This window comes from Lonchura striata, chromosome 4 (genome assembly GCF_046129695.1).
Source record: "Lonchura striata isolate bLonStr1 chromosome 4, bLonStr1.mat, whole genome shotgun sequence".
Taxonomy (NCBI): Eukaryota; Metazoa; Chordata; class Aves; order Passeriformes; family Estrildidae; genus Lonchura; species Lonchura striata.
Genome location: NC_134606.1, coordinates 74,594,839 through 74,607,302, shown reverse-complemented (window position 1 = coordinate 74,607,302; position 12,464 = coordinate 74,594,839). Strand labels below are relative to the sequence as shown.

The 12,464-nt window shown below is 32.7% G+C and overlaps 1 long non-coding RNA gene across 1 annotated transcript in view; it reads right to left on the bottom strand.

Annotated features, from left to right (window-relative positions):
* Window positions 1-4,529: 4,529 nt before the first annotated feature.
* Window positions 4,530-12,464, bottom strand: part of LOC110468234 (uncharacterized) — a 50,585-nt gene continuing 42,650 nt past the window's right edge. Inside the window, exons 3-4 of the long non-coding RNA XR_002465049.1 lie at window positions 5,392-5,459; window positions 4,530-4,589 (exon numbers count right to left, since the gene is read on the bottom strand). This is a non-coding gene — a long non-coding RNA (uncharacterized LOC110468234). The remainder of the gene's footprint in view (window positions 4,590-5,391; window positions 5,460-12,464) is intronic.

The window sequence follows — 12,464 nt, the reverse complement described above, 5'->3', positions numbered from 1 at the left end:
AAAGTCTTCCTTGGATTTAAATCAAAATACCTGAGTGAAAAAGATGCCATCTTATTTATCCCAGCCAAAATCTAAGCCCTGGCAGCAGCTTGATAATTGATACAAAGTTGTTGCAAATTGCTAATACTTGAAATCCTTATCTTTTGCAACACCCCTATTTCTCCTTTACATCTTCAAAACCCATTAAAACATCCATCTAAGCCCTAGTGCTCATTGCGTGCTTCCCAGCAGATTTGCTGTCCTAGCAGGGTAGCTCAGGAGTTCACAGCAATGCAGGAGTGGCCATGTCCTGGTTTGAAAAGCAAAACCAGTGAGAGGCTCTAAGTCAGAAATACAATTTATTAGGAAAAAGGGAACAAAGAACCACATACATACAGCAGCACAAAAGAAGAACCACTGACAGAGTTGGATATACAGCCTGACACTCTCTGGCTGGGGCAGTGGTAGCAGATCTTGTTCTGTCCCAGCAGTGCTCCTGCAGACTGATGGAGTTTCCCTCTGGAGGTGCAGTGCAGAGAAGGTCTCAGCTGCTCCTCTTGGAAGAGGGGATCTCCTTGCTGTCTGCACAACCCAGCTCATATCCCTGATGGCATCGTTTGGCTCCTCCCTCTGGGTGAGCATCTCACAATAGAACGCTGTGATCTTATCAGCCATGTGGCTGAAAGAACAGCTCCTCCTGGAGGGACTTATCTGTGAGCCACGAGATAAGGAAAGAAAGGGAGGTGGTAATGGAATACATCCCAATATTATAACCTAGGACAGGCCATCACAAAGTCAGGATTGTCAGCTCAATGGGGCAGGGAGCTTCGACTCCGATGTCCAGCTGTAGTAGAATAACTTTCAGAGAGAACAAAAAATCCTCATCGATGTACCTCAGGACATCTCTAAAGTTCTGTCTCTCCAAAAGAGTTTTTGAAATATTGTGACAGTAGCTGGGAAGTACCAGAGCACTCCCTTCCTATTTCTTGCTCTGCAAACATAAGTATGGGATCGCATTCCTTTGGACGGGCTGGGATCCCTGGGTCCGCTACAAGTCTGGCGTCACAATCAGTTTCTCCTCTTGAAAATGCTTTGTGTGTGGCAAGCACATTTCTCTCCCTCTCAGGATTTTTCATAGAGATGCACAGAGAGAAATGAAAGAGAAAACAATTTCTATTTCGGCTCCTTGTTTTTCCCATGTGGAATATGTTTGGAGAATTGTTTACCTGGGGTGAGTGCTTGGTTGGATTCTGGTGAGGATTGTTTGAGCCTGGTGGCCAATCCAACCTGACTCTGGCTGGACTCAAGAGAGGGTCACGAGTTGTGTTAGAGTTAGAGTCAGAGAAAGTAGTATGTAGTTTTAGTATCCTCTTTTTATATAGTATACTAATGTATTTTAGCATAGTTATAATAAAGAAATAATTCAGCCTTCTGAATTGAGTCAGACATCGTCATTTCTTCCCATTGGGTTTGTCTGCATTTACAATACTGTATGCTAGGGAAATGAAGCACTATTTTTAATTGGCTTAATCCCATGGAGGGACTGAAATTTCTAAGCATCTTTTAGCCTTATTAGCTTTGTAAGAGTAGAAGATACTAGGAAAGTTTACAGGAGCTACTTAGCATCTGGAAGTATCTCTAAAAATGTCATGCCTAAAACAATATGTTCCAAGTAGGCAGGGATGCTGGAAGACTTTATTGCAAAAACTGATATTAGTACCCCCTCAAACGTTTTTTCTTCAGCTCAAAAGCCGTGGTATTTCAGTGTTCATGGCACTAATGCTTGTGCCTTCCTCAGTCACATCCCTCATCTCACCAGGTTAATGAGGTTTGATTACCCACCAGTCCTGCTACTTCTCTGAGAACTGCCTGCTCAAATTCTTGTCAATATTGTGGAAAAATATTGTCCTACATCTACAGGTTGTAGGTGTTTACATATAAACGAGACCTTTGGTTATTTTCTTGACATTTCAAGTCAAATTAATTTGAAGGCTTTATGAAGTCTTAAATGTTTAGATCTCCAAGGTCACAGTTACAATGTTCAAATCCCATATTTTCATTAGCAGGGTAGGTGTTTTCCTTACTATGTGCTACACATGAATCTAATCTGAGACCTGTGTAATATCCTTGCAGCAAGTGAAATATTTACTAATTAGAAAAGTGGAGGAAATTTACTTGCCTCATTCTTAAATCAAGAGAAATACTCTGGATAATGCGAGTTTTGTAGAGTAAAGACTAGTTAGGGACTTGAGGATCTGAAATGAATAGGAAAAAAAGCCAAACAAAGACAACAAATATTTTTTTTTTCCCTTTCCACTGGTAAGAACCAGGTCTGGCTTCAAGTGCACAACTTTACACTGAATATCTGTCCAAGAACTATACCATACATTATTTAACTGCACATAAATATAAAATACATGCTGTACCATAGGCTTTCTTTGAATATGTTTTATTTTTAGGTATATTTTCATTCATTTTATTAATGATTAACATGGTTCTACATACTATGAACTTTCAGCTTATTTTAAATTTTCCTCATATATTATCACAAGGTCTTAATTTTTTTGAAGATATTTAATTTTTTTTGACATTTTAAAAGCATGGCATTTTTAGTTATGTACTAAGAATGTAAGGTCAACACTTAAGAACTAATATCTGATAAAAGTGTAAGTGAAATATTACTTAGCTAGTTTAAGCATTAGGAAAGGATGAAGTAAAAGTTCTTTGAATTAAAAATTGGCTTGAACTAATTTTCTAGATTATAGAGATTGTGACAGGGCCCTTGTACTGTACAGTGTTAAATTGTACCTTGTACAGTGTTAAATTTTACAAAAAAAAAAAGAAGCTAGTATATTCAAAATTAATGGACTAAAAAATTGAGTCACCTCTAATAAAAAAAATATTGATTTAAAGAGAATTACTAATTTGATATATGTCTACAGCATTAAGATAAGTAAAAAAAATAAATTACAGTTTTTTTCTTGTAATAGATTGTGTTATTATAAGTCATTGAAGAGGAAAAGCAAATGGAATACATTTTAAACAGTGTATGTATTTATTTATACCAGAGTTTTAAGTTTGTGTTGTTTGTAAGACTTATTAGATATTACTCACCACTTGGAAATGGTAGATTAGAAGTCCTGAGAAAAAGTTACTGCAGGAAAAAAAGTTAAGATAAAAACTTGCAATTTACCAATTTTGCTGAATTAAATTGTGTCCAGCAACACTCCTGACTCTAATGCAAGAGATTTTCTAGGATTCTTAAGGCCCTTGTCAAATAGTGGTTTCCCAATAAATTAACAGACATGTTACTTTAGCCAAAATGTTCCAGGCAGGCACACTTAACCTGTACATTATGATAAAGAAAAAGAGAATCAGGTTTTAAATACTTCTGTGCATCTTAAAAGACAAATGCTTTAATGGGACCAAAACTTGGAGACCTCAAAATGATCCATTATAAGTGGAATATTTGTCCTCCAAACCATTATTATGTTATATTCAAATACAGTTTAAATGCTGTTCTATTTCACTGATATCTGGCCTGAACTATTGAGTCCTTCACTCCTAATATCTCTTTTGCAGTAATTATAAAGGCGTTATTTATCACTTCTTCATTGAAATAAATCCTACAAATTGAAAAGTTTGATTTGAAATATGATTAATTTCATTGGTAAAGCAAAATGGGAGATGTTTAACATATATGTTTTAGATTTTATGTTATATTAATTACAATATAGTGCTGCCCTGTGATCACTGCTCTAGTGAGTTTTAATTAGAGTTTGATGAATTTCTACTTACAAATACAGTCTGGTGAATTTGATCCAACTTTCTGCTCAGGACCAGATGTGAACTCATTTTGGATTTTATCATTTGCCTAAATCATGTAGACAAACAAATTTCAGCCAGTGAGTTCCTGATTAATAGTTCTTTCTTCTGTTCACTCTTTATTACTGCTGTCTGTGCTATGAGATTGGAGATCTAAATTAAAATATTTTGAAGTAGAGCAAAAAGCAGAGATCTTATTTTAAGAGAAAGATTAAAAAATAATTAACATTGATCATTTGTTCATTCACATAAAAATATTGCTTTCCCAATGTAAAAGTGATTACTGGTAATTGCCTCTTATATTTCATAGGAACATTTGCACGAAATAATCTGAAATATCATTATTGCATTTTTCAATAATGCCAGTCATTTGAAAAACTATTGTAAATGCTTGTCTACTCTTATGGAATATGATTATCAGGTTTATATGATTCTGTAGGTTCTGTTCTTTGTTTCCTCCGTGATGGCTTCAGTTTGGTTTTGTTTTCTTTCAGAAATTACTCCTGCCCTAGATTCATAGCAAATCTACAGAGTGGACTCTGCACAGCTCATTTGCTACAGTACTGTAGCCCTCTGTTATTTAAAGTCATCCTCTTTTTTCTCACTCTTAATGAACTTGCTAAACAGTGGCAGTCCAAACAGAATTGTAGATTCCTAAAATCCCCGTCCATGATTCGAAGCACGAGAGTAGGAACTGCAGGTGCCCTAATTTTAGGTACCTTCATAGTCAATTTTCTTACTCCCATGTCCTTTAGTTCCTCTATGCCCAGCAAAACTCAAGATAACTGGAAGAGAAAAGTTTAAGAAAGGGGTAATTAGCATAAAATAAACAAGTATTTCTGTAAAGGACACGTTAAAATTGGTGTTTTTAAGGATCACATAACTTTTTCTGAGAAGCTTCTATAACCATCAGAAATAGACCTCTGCTCCAAAAAAAAATCACAACATTTTAAGTCCCTTAATTTCTGAATTCCTGTCTGAAAAAGCACTTTTCTAACTTTTATTGCCATGGCAACTCCTATAAGACACTTTATTATCTAAGTTACAGCCAGGGAACAGATTACCCTATTTTGTATAATCATGTCATGGGTAAGTAAGGTTGAATAATCAATGCAGTGCAATTTTAAATGAATTTAATTAAAAGCTTTCATGGCATATTTTTTTCTGAAAAGTATAAATCGACTTTTCAGTAATATTAAGGGCAACAAAAACTCATCACATTATTTTTTTTATATTACAAAACTAATGATTTTGTAACGGTTCTAAATGAGTGGAATAAACCCCAATATATTATAATCCTTCCCCTTTGTCAAAATACTGTAACTATTACCAAAGAACAATGCATTCACAAAAACAATAAAATTAATTTTAACTAAGCAGAAGTTAAGTCAGGCAACAGATGCAGGTTTCACCTGCTTTGACTATTATCACTTTGATCTTGTGACATCTTTGAATTTCCTCCTCCAAATTAATTAATCACCAATAATATTACACATTAGAGCTTTTCAGTTTTCACTGTGAAATAAAAGGGCTGAACAGAAAAATTATAAGCAGGGTAAGAATATATGAAAGAAATATTGTATTTACACGCCATTTGATGGGAATGAGCCCCCATTAGAATCCCATTTCTTCTTGAATCTTGACTGCTGGATGTCCTAAAGATCAAGGAAAGAATTTGAGTGATGTGTTTTTTCTTAAAGTACATTAGTCTTAGAAGTAGAAAGAAATAATTATACAGTACTTAGACTGTTACTCATTTTGATCCTACCACTGCCATACATATTTAAAAACTTCCCAAGTAAGCACCTTTGATAGTATTTAGATTTAAATTTTTATTCAGCAAATACATAACAAAGAACATTTGTATTCTATTTTAAAGACAGAAGATCTACTAAAGGGCTCATTTTAATTACTTCAAAAAGCAGTAAATCGATCTGGTTTTAGAAATAATCCTCTTTCCTGAGTCAATTTTGAATTTTAAAGTAGAAATAGTTTTAAGCAGTACAGAAGTAAAATGAATGTGTGTATCAGCTGAAGTCACAGAGCAACAAAAATTCCTATTATACTTTGAAGCTACACTCAAAAAAGTTTGAGACTACTGTCAAAAAGAAAGTTAAAAAATACACAAAATCAGCTGCTAAGAAGAATCATGTTTATTCAGCTGTTATTTACAGTTATATAAGTGATTTCTATGAGAAGTATGGAAAAGCCTTCTAAATGCCATTCCTATAGTCTGCCCAGGCTATATAGGGAATTGAAAGAAAACAGAGAGGGACTATGTAATGAAAGATGATTTTAAAATAATTTGTCTATTATAAATCTCTAAGTTCTCTCCAACCTTAAGTAATTCTACTTGCCTGGTTTTTCCAAGTATTTACAGTGAAACTTTCATGTATCTATAGTAAAATCTGAAAGGAAAAGCATATATGAATAGAACTGGTAGAAAGAGTAAGAGGCAGCACTAAAGCACATGTATTTGATGAAGCAGAGACCAAGACTAGCAAGATTAATCTCTCCAGGAACAAATAAGCCTGAACTGCTTAAAATCCCAATTTATTAGTCCAGGCAATACAAAGTGTCCCTCTTTCAGCTGGTATCAATAATAAGCCTAAATATTCAGAGCAAGATGAATTTATATTTTCTACTGCAAGAGGTTTGGGAGAAAAATACAGAGTGGAAATACTCCATAAGCATTTGAAAGAGATAAATTTATATCCCTTAAAAAAGCAGATACACAATGTAGAAGAGCCAGAAGTTAGGAAGTGCTGTGTGAAGGCACCTCCATTCTTCTCCAGTATTAATTTTAAAACATTACTTTTAATTAAGGCAGTACATAACTATGTCTAAAATATGAATATCTAATCTGATTGTGCTGGAACACCTTTAAAACCAAGGTACACGGAAAAGTGTACCTTGGTTTTATTAGTAGTATTGTATTATTTATTAATATATTTATATTAATATAATATATTTATATAATTATAGTATATACAATCTTAATATATTAATATAATTATATATATTATTATTATATTTTATTATATATTATATGATATATCTTATATAATATATGATATATCATATATTATATATTATATAAATATTAAAATATTCAATTCTTATATATAATAATATAACCACTATATATTATAATAGTTATACTATTATAATATGTATTATATATGTAATATATATTTTTATATATTTTGTATATATTATTATATATTATTATAATTTTATTAGATGTATTATATATTAGTATTAATATATTTATATTAGTATTTCCAGACCAAAGGTTAAAATAGAGATTACTGAGTTGATTCTGGAGCCAAGTGTGTAGTGGATGGCAGCAACAGCAGCATTTTACTTACTGAGAAGCCATGTGAATTTAAAAGCAAAAAAATTTAGCTTACAGTAACCATTTTGTTAGCAGATAGAAAATTTTATTTGTCTTTATCCATTTATTTTATTTGTGCTTTTTGTTTTCAGAACTTTCTTGATAAATGCATATAGTTTTAATTTTTGCCAGTTATCTTGATTTAAAATTACTTAGAACCAGGTCTGGATCTTGCAACATAGAATTTCTCAACCTCTTAGATCACATTGTTATAACCATTTGTACAAAAGAATGTTTGAAAATAAGTCCCTTAAAATCATGTGATTCACTCATCAAAAAGGAGAAAAAACACAGGGTTTTTCTCAGTGTTTTATAAGTCTGAATTATTAATTACTCTGAGTTCTTTTGGAAAAGTAAATAATAATATGCCTTAAGACAAGTAATGTAGGTAAAATAATAGGGAAGTATCTTCTAGTAAGGGAAGTATACTGAAAGAATTTAATTTGACTGTAATCTTGTATTTTTATTTAAAAAAAAGTTACAGGAAAAAAAATGAGCCTTGATATAAGGTAATTTACTATTATTTTTGGATATTTAAAGAAATTACTTGAAATAGAGATTATTGCATCAAAAAAACTTTCCAGTGCCAACTTGAAGACAAAATTGTGGCAGCTCTTCATGTTGGGGTATTATGTACTTTATTTTTTAATAATGGGGTGAGGAAAAGCTTCCAGAAACAGAGATGTATCTGAGCAGAAATATATATCTAGGCTGATGGGAGTCAGAATCTAAATAAAGACTTGTGGTCCAAAGTATCCCCAAATCAGATCTTGGCATCCAAAAATCTTGATACTGAAACAGAAAGTAAAACCTAGTGCAAGCACATGAATCATCAAAACTTGTTTATCAGTTTCTTAGAGTAATTTTAGTTACAGATTGTAGAAGTATTTCTAATGCAATGCCACAAAAAACACTCCAAAATACCCAAACATAAATCCTACAATGTATTTTTATATCCTGAAAGATTTTAAAATTACTCTGGCAAAAAGACTTATCTCTTTTTTTCTTTTTTATTAATTTTTATAAAGTATATGAGGACTATATAAGTAAACACATGAAATTAGGAACAAAATATTTGTGAGAAACAGCAGGATAAAAATATGATAGATCTCAGCAATAAAGGCTTGGATGCAGAATATTTTTCAATTGTTAAAAAGAACATCATGACAGGCTTTTTGTTATCCTTCTCTGTGCAAATATTAATCAATTAAAACTCTGATTGTGTACTAGCAGTTTATTCATTGGTTTAAGAGAATAAGATGGCTGCCCTCCAGGCATTCACTAATGGTGTTATTCTTGATGAATTTCTCTTTCCTTGGGATTTTCTGAGGATATAAAGCACTGTGAGGCTTGATTTATGCCAACATGAAGCTAAACTCTAGCATACTCCTCCAGCAGACAAAAAAGATATTTTACTTACTTCATTAGCCTGCACAAAGGAAAGCTGAAGAGAGAAATTTATATTAGTCATTGGGGCCCAGAGATCCTAATTACATTTAGTATTGAGATTCAATGAAGGGAAGAAACCATCAGTCTAGTGAAATTGTTTATTGTCCTTGTTTTTCTTCTAATAATACGATGCCAGATGGAAACCTCTGTCTATATTAGCCACCTAATTTTAATTGCATTGCATTGCTTCTTTTAACTGATAGACTCATTTGCAGAAAATAAGTTATTCTCTTCCCCATATATTTAACAGCTTCTTCTTAACTTGGAAATTCTAAAACATTAAAAAGTCTACTTGAAGCTCTTTTTTCTTAGTCATATTGCTGCATTGGAGCAAGCATCTCCTCTCCCTAAACATCTCAGATTCTTTATATTAACTAGTCCTTGAAAGCATAATTTACAATGAAAGACATTTTACCAATTGGAACAGAGGATGCCATGGACAATTTTAGGGTGCTCCATGACTCCCTGTGTTAAAGAAGGCAATGAAAAAACTGAGAAATCAACAAAAGGAAATACATTTTTTTTTTCTTATATTTTTTACATATCTCATTTACATTTCCTAAACAAAACATTGGCCTTGCAGGGACAGATACAGCCTGACACTGGGGAAAATTAACTTTTACTTGTAGGTATTAGGAAACCTATGAAGAAATAACAAAAATCTCTTTGTAAAAGTCCCATTGAGATTAGAATAGACTGTGTGAAAGAGGAAATACCCTCCAGAGTAAAACAGGAAAACATACAGGAGAAAGCAATGCATACACTGAAATTTAGCTGTGTCTGGGTATTCACACTGAGAAGATGCTCAGAGGACAAGTGTAGAAGAACTGCAGCAATCTGTTTATCTAATCCTGCTGCCCAAAATAGCCTACGTGATTGAATTTGGATAGGGCAGGAGGCACTTTCGAACTAATTCCACAGAGTAATCTTTGAGCCCTTTTTATGCCACAGCTGAAGCAAAGCTATCAGATCTCTCTGTTCTTGCTGCTCTCAGGAATACCACAATCCACACTTAGGGGTTTCTGTGCTACTGTGTTATTCACCATCTTTCAACTGGTACATGTAGAAGTTTGTTGAATGCTTTTGTTTTGTTGTTATTTTCTGGGAAAGAGCAATATCCTCCTCCCTTCACAGGATTTCGTATTTCACAGTATTCAGCAAGCCCTCGCACTATAGATAGACAGACTTCTACCTTATCTTCATCTCTGCTCTTTATATAAAATATAAAATATATTAAGAAATAAAAATATAAAAATATATAATAATAATATAAAAATATAAAAATATAAAATTACAAAATTATAAAATTCTAAAAATATAAAAATATAAAAATATAAAAATAAATATAAAAATAAAAATATAAAATAATAAAAATATAAAATTTGAAAAAATATTAAAATATAAAATATGAAAATATGAAAATATAAATATATAACATATAACATATAAACCATGGCTTTATCATGTTGTGAAATAGCTGTAAGCATCCATTCACATACAAAATTTATGCTTGGATCTTATAGAAACTTAGATGAATAGCAATGAGGGAATATTTGTTATCACATTGTCAAAAATTCTAAAGCAAGAAAATATATTTTGAGCTGTTTTGTGATTGTCAATTCACTTGCCATATCAAGGAAGTAGGAACTGAAAATTTCAGTAGGAACTGAAAATTTTTGCTCTGACTTTTTTTTAATGATAAAACCAGACATTTTTAAAAAATTTAATTTAGACTATTATATAGTTGATAGAGTGAAAGTACCTAGTAGAACATACTCTTTTGTCAGAAATATGATTTATACATACTCAAAAGTTAATCATGCAGGCATATTATTAGCCACTTAAAGTATTATGCTCCTCATCTAATATAATTCTGTCTGGTAACAACTATATTCTGATGATTACAGTATGTAACTGATGGTTGGAGTGTGTAACATTGCTAAAAGTCAAAATTTTCAGTTATTTCAGATCTATTGGATGAAGCCAATATTAGCCAAAATCTAAAAGCATGCTATAAAATCTGTTCATTAAATATTCCCTAATATTTTAATCAAAAGCATTCGATTTAGGCAATACAGTTATGAAAGGTGTGCTATTTGACAGAAGTTAAAGTGATAAGGTGCTCATAGAGACTTTTATATTTGCCAAGAAACTACGTGCCTCTCTGGCTACACAGAAAAGACAGTTTTGGACGAATACATTTTTCTGCTCCTGAAAAGATGGGTTTGCAGAAATGTTGAAGTTGACCTGAGTGGCTTCAAAGTGTCTGGTGATTTCCATGGATCTTGTCAAACAATAGGAAATTCAGTCAAGCAGCTCTGTATGTTATGGCTTTCAGAGCCAAGCACTCACGCGAACGACAGAAGAGCTCTTCAGTATTTACCTTGAGATTTCTTACCTTTAACGACACATTTAACTTTTACTATTAAATGCTGCTGACCCAAATTTAATGTGGTTCTCAATGACCTTGGCTATGAAAGGTGATAGCATGTCTCAGCTTTGAAATCTTGTTGAAGATGTAGAGCTACAGGTAGTTGCTCCCAACAATGCCTTGAATCGCACTTGTGGAGGGCTCCAAAGCAGATGGAGGATTCTTGTGCACAGACACAACACGTTTAATGGCATCCTGAATGGGTTCTTGCTTTCATGAAAATAGTCACTTTTTTTCCCTCTATTTTAAAGCCTGAACAATAAGTGGAATATCAGTATATTTTTTTCTAAATATCCAGGATGATACACTCAAAACCCAAGTCCAATTGTTATTGTTCAGAAGATATATTCAAAGAAAAAGAGCACCATTATCTCCTCATTCCCATTTTATTTTTTTTTTTCAGGCCAAAAGCTCTCTTTCTAGCAAATAAACATCACTTGGCTTTTCAAGAAGAATCTCTCTCAGACACAACAAAAGAATAGTTAAATTCTGTGCGTGAAATAAGGCATTTTGAACATTGGTGTTGAAATGGAGATTAGGCAGACCATTTTCAAAAAGAGAAAGGGTGCAGCAGATTAACTCAAAGGTCCTCTATTCCTATGACTATTAGTATTTATGACTTTAATATTCTGATATGCAACACTGTTACAATTGAAATTTATGGTTAATCTAAAATTAAAGAGATAAAATAAGCCCTAAACTAATAGCAGAGTCACTTGGTCTCATTAAGCAGTGCATCATTAGATTAGAAATCTTAGAAGGCAATGCTGTGAAGGAGGAAAAACTCATAGCAAATATAGTTAACGTAGTTTTGAAAATAATATTTAAAATAAAAATCAAAGAAACTTTTTGAGACATGCATATCAAATGACTTGCCCAGTAAATGAATGACTTAAAATATAAAATGCAGAGAAGTTTGCTATCCAATAGGAACACAACCAGCTTTTGTGACATAATTCATTTTCTTACAGTTAAAAAGCAATAAAGCTGGAGTGACTTAAATGAACACACTTTCAAAGGTTAAATAAATTGTAATGCCATAGAACTACTGGTGTTTGGAACATTTAAAGGTCAGTTCCATGGGATTTTTTTTTCATAAAGTTTGAGTTTATTTTATTATTTACAAAAATTCCCTTTCCCTCAGCTGAGAAAGTTTTGGTAGGTTCCTCATAATCTGGTAACACTGCTGGAAGGATTTTGCTAGATTGAACAATGAGGCTGGCACAGAGACATTTTCTCTTCTGCCTCCATCTATAGCATCAGCACATTAGACTTATAGCATATGCACACAGAGACAGCATAGCATTCCAGCAAAATCACAATCTCTGTGAAGGTGTGCTAAAAAACATTATGCCAGAGCTAACATTGCCTAACTCAGGTGTT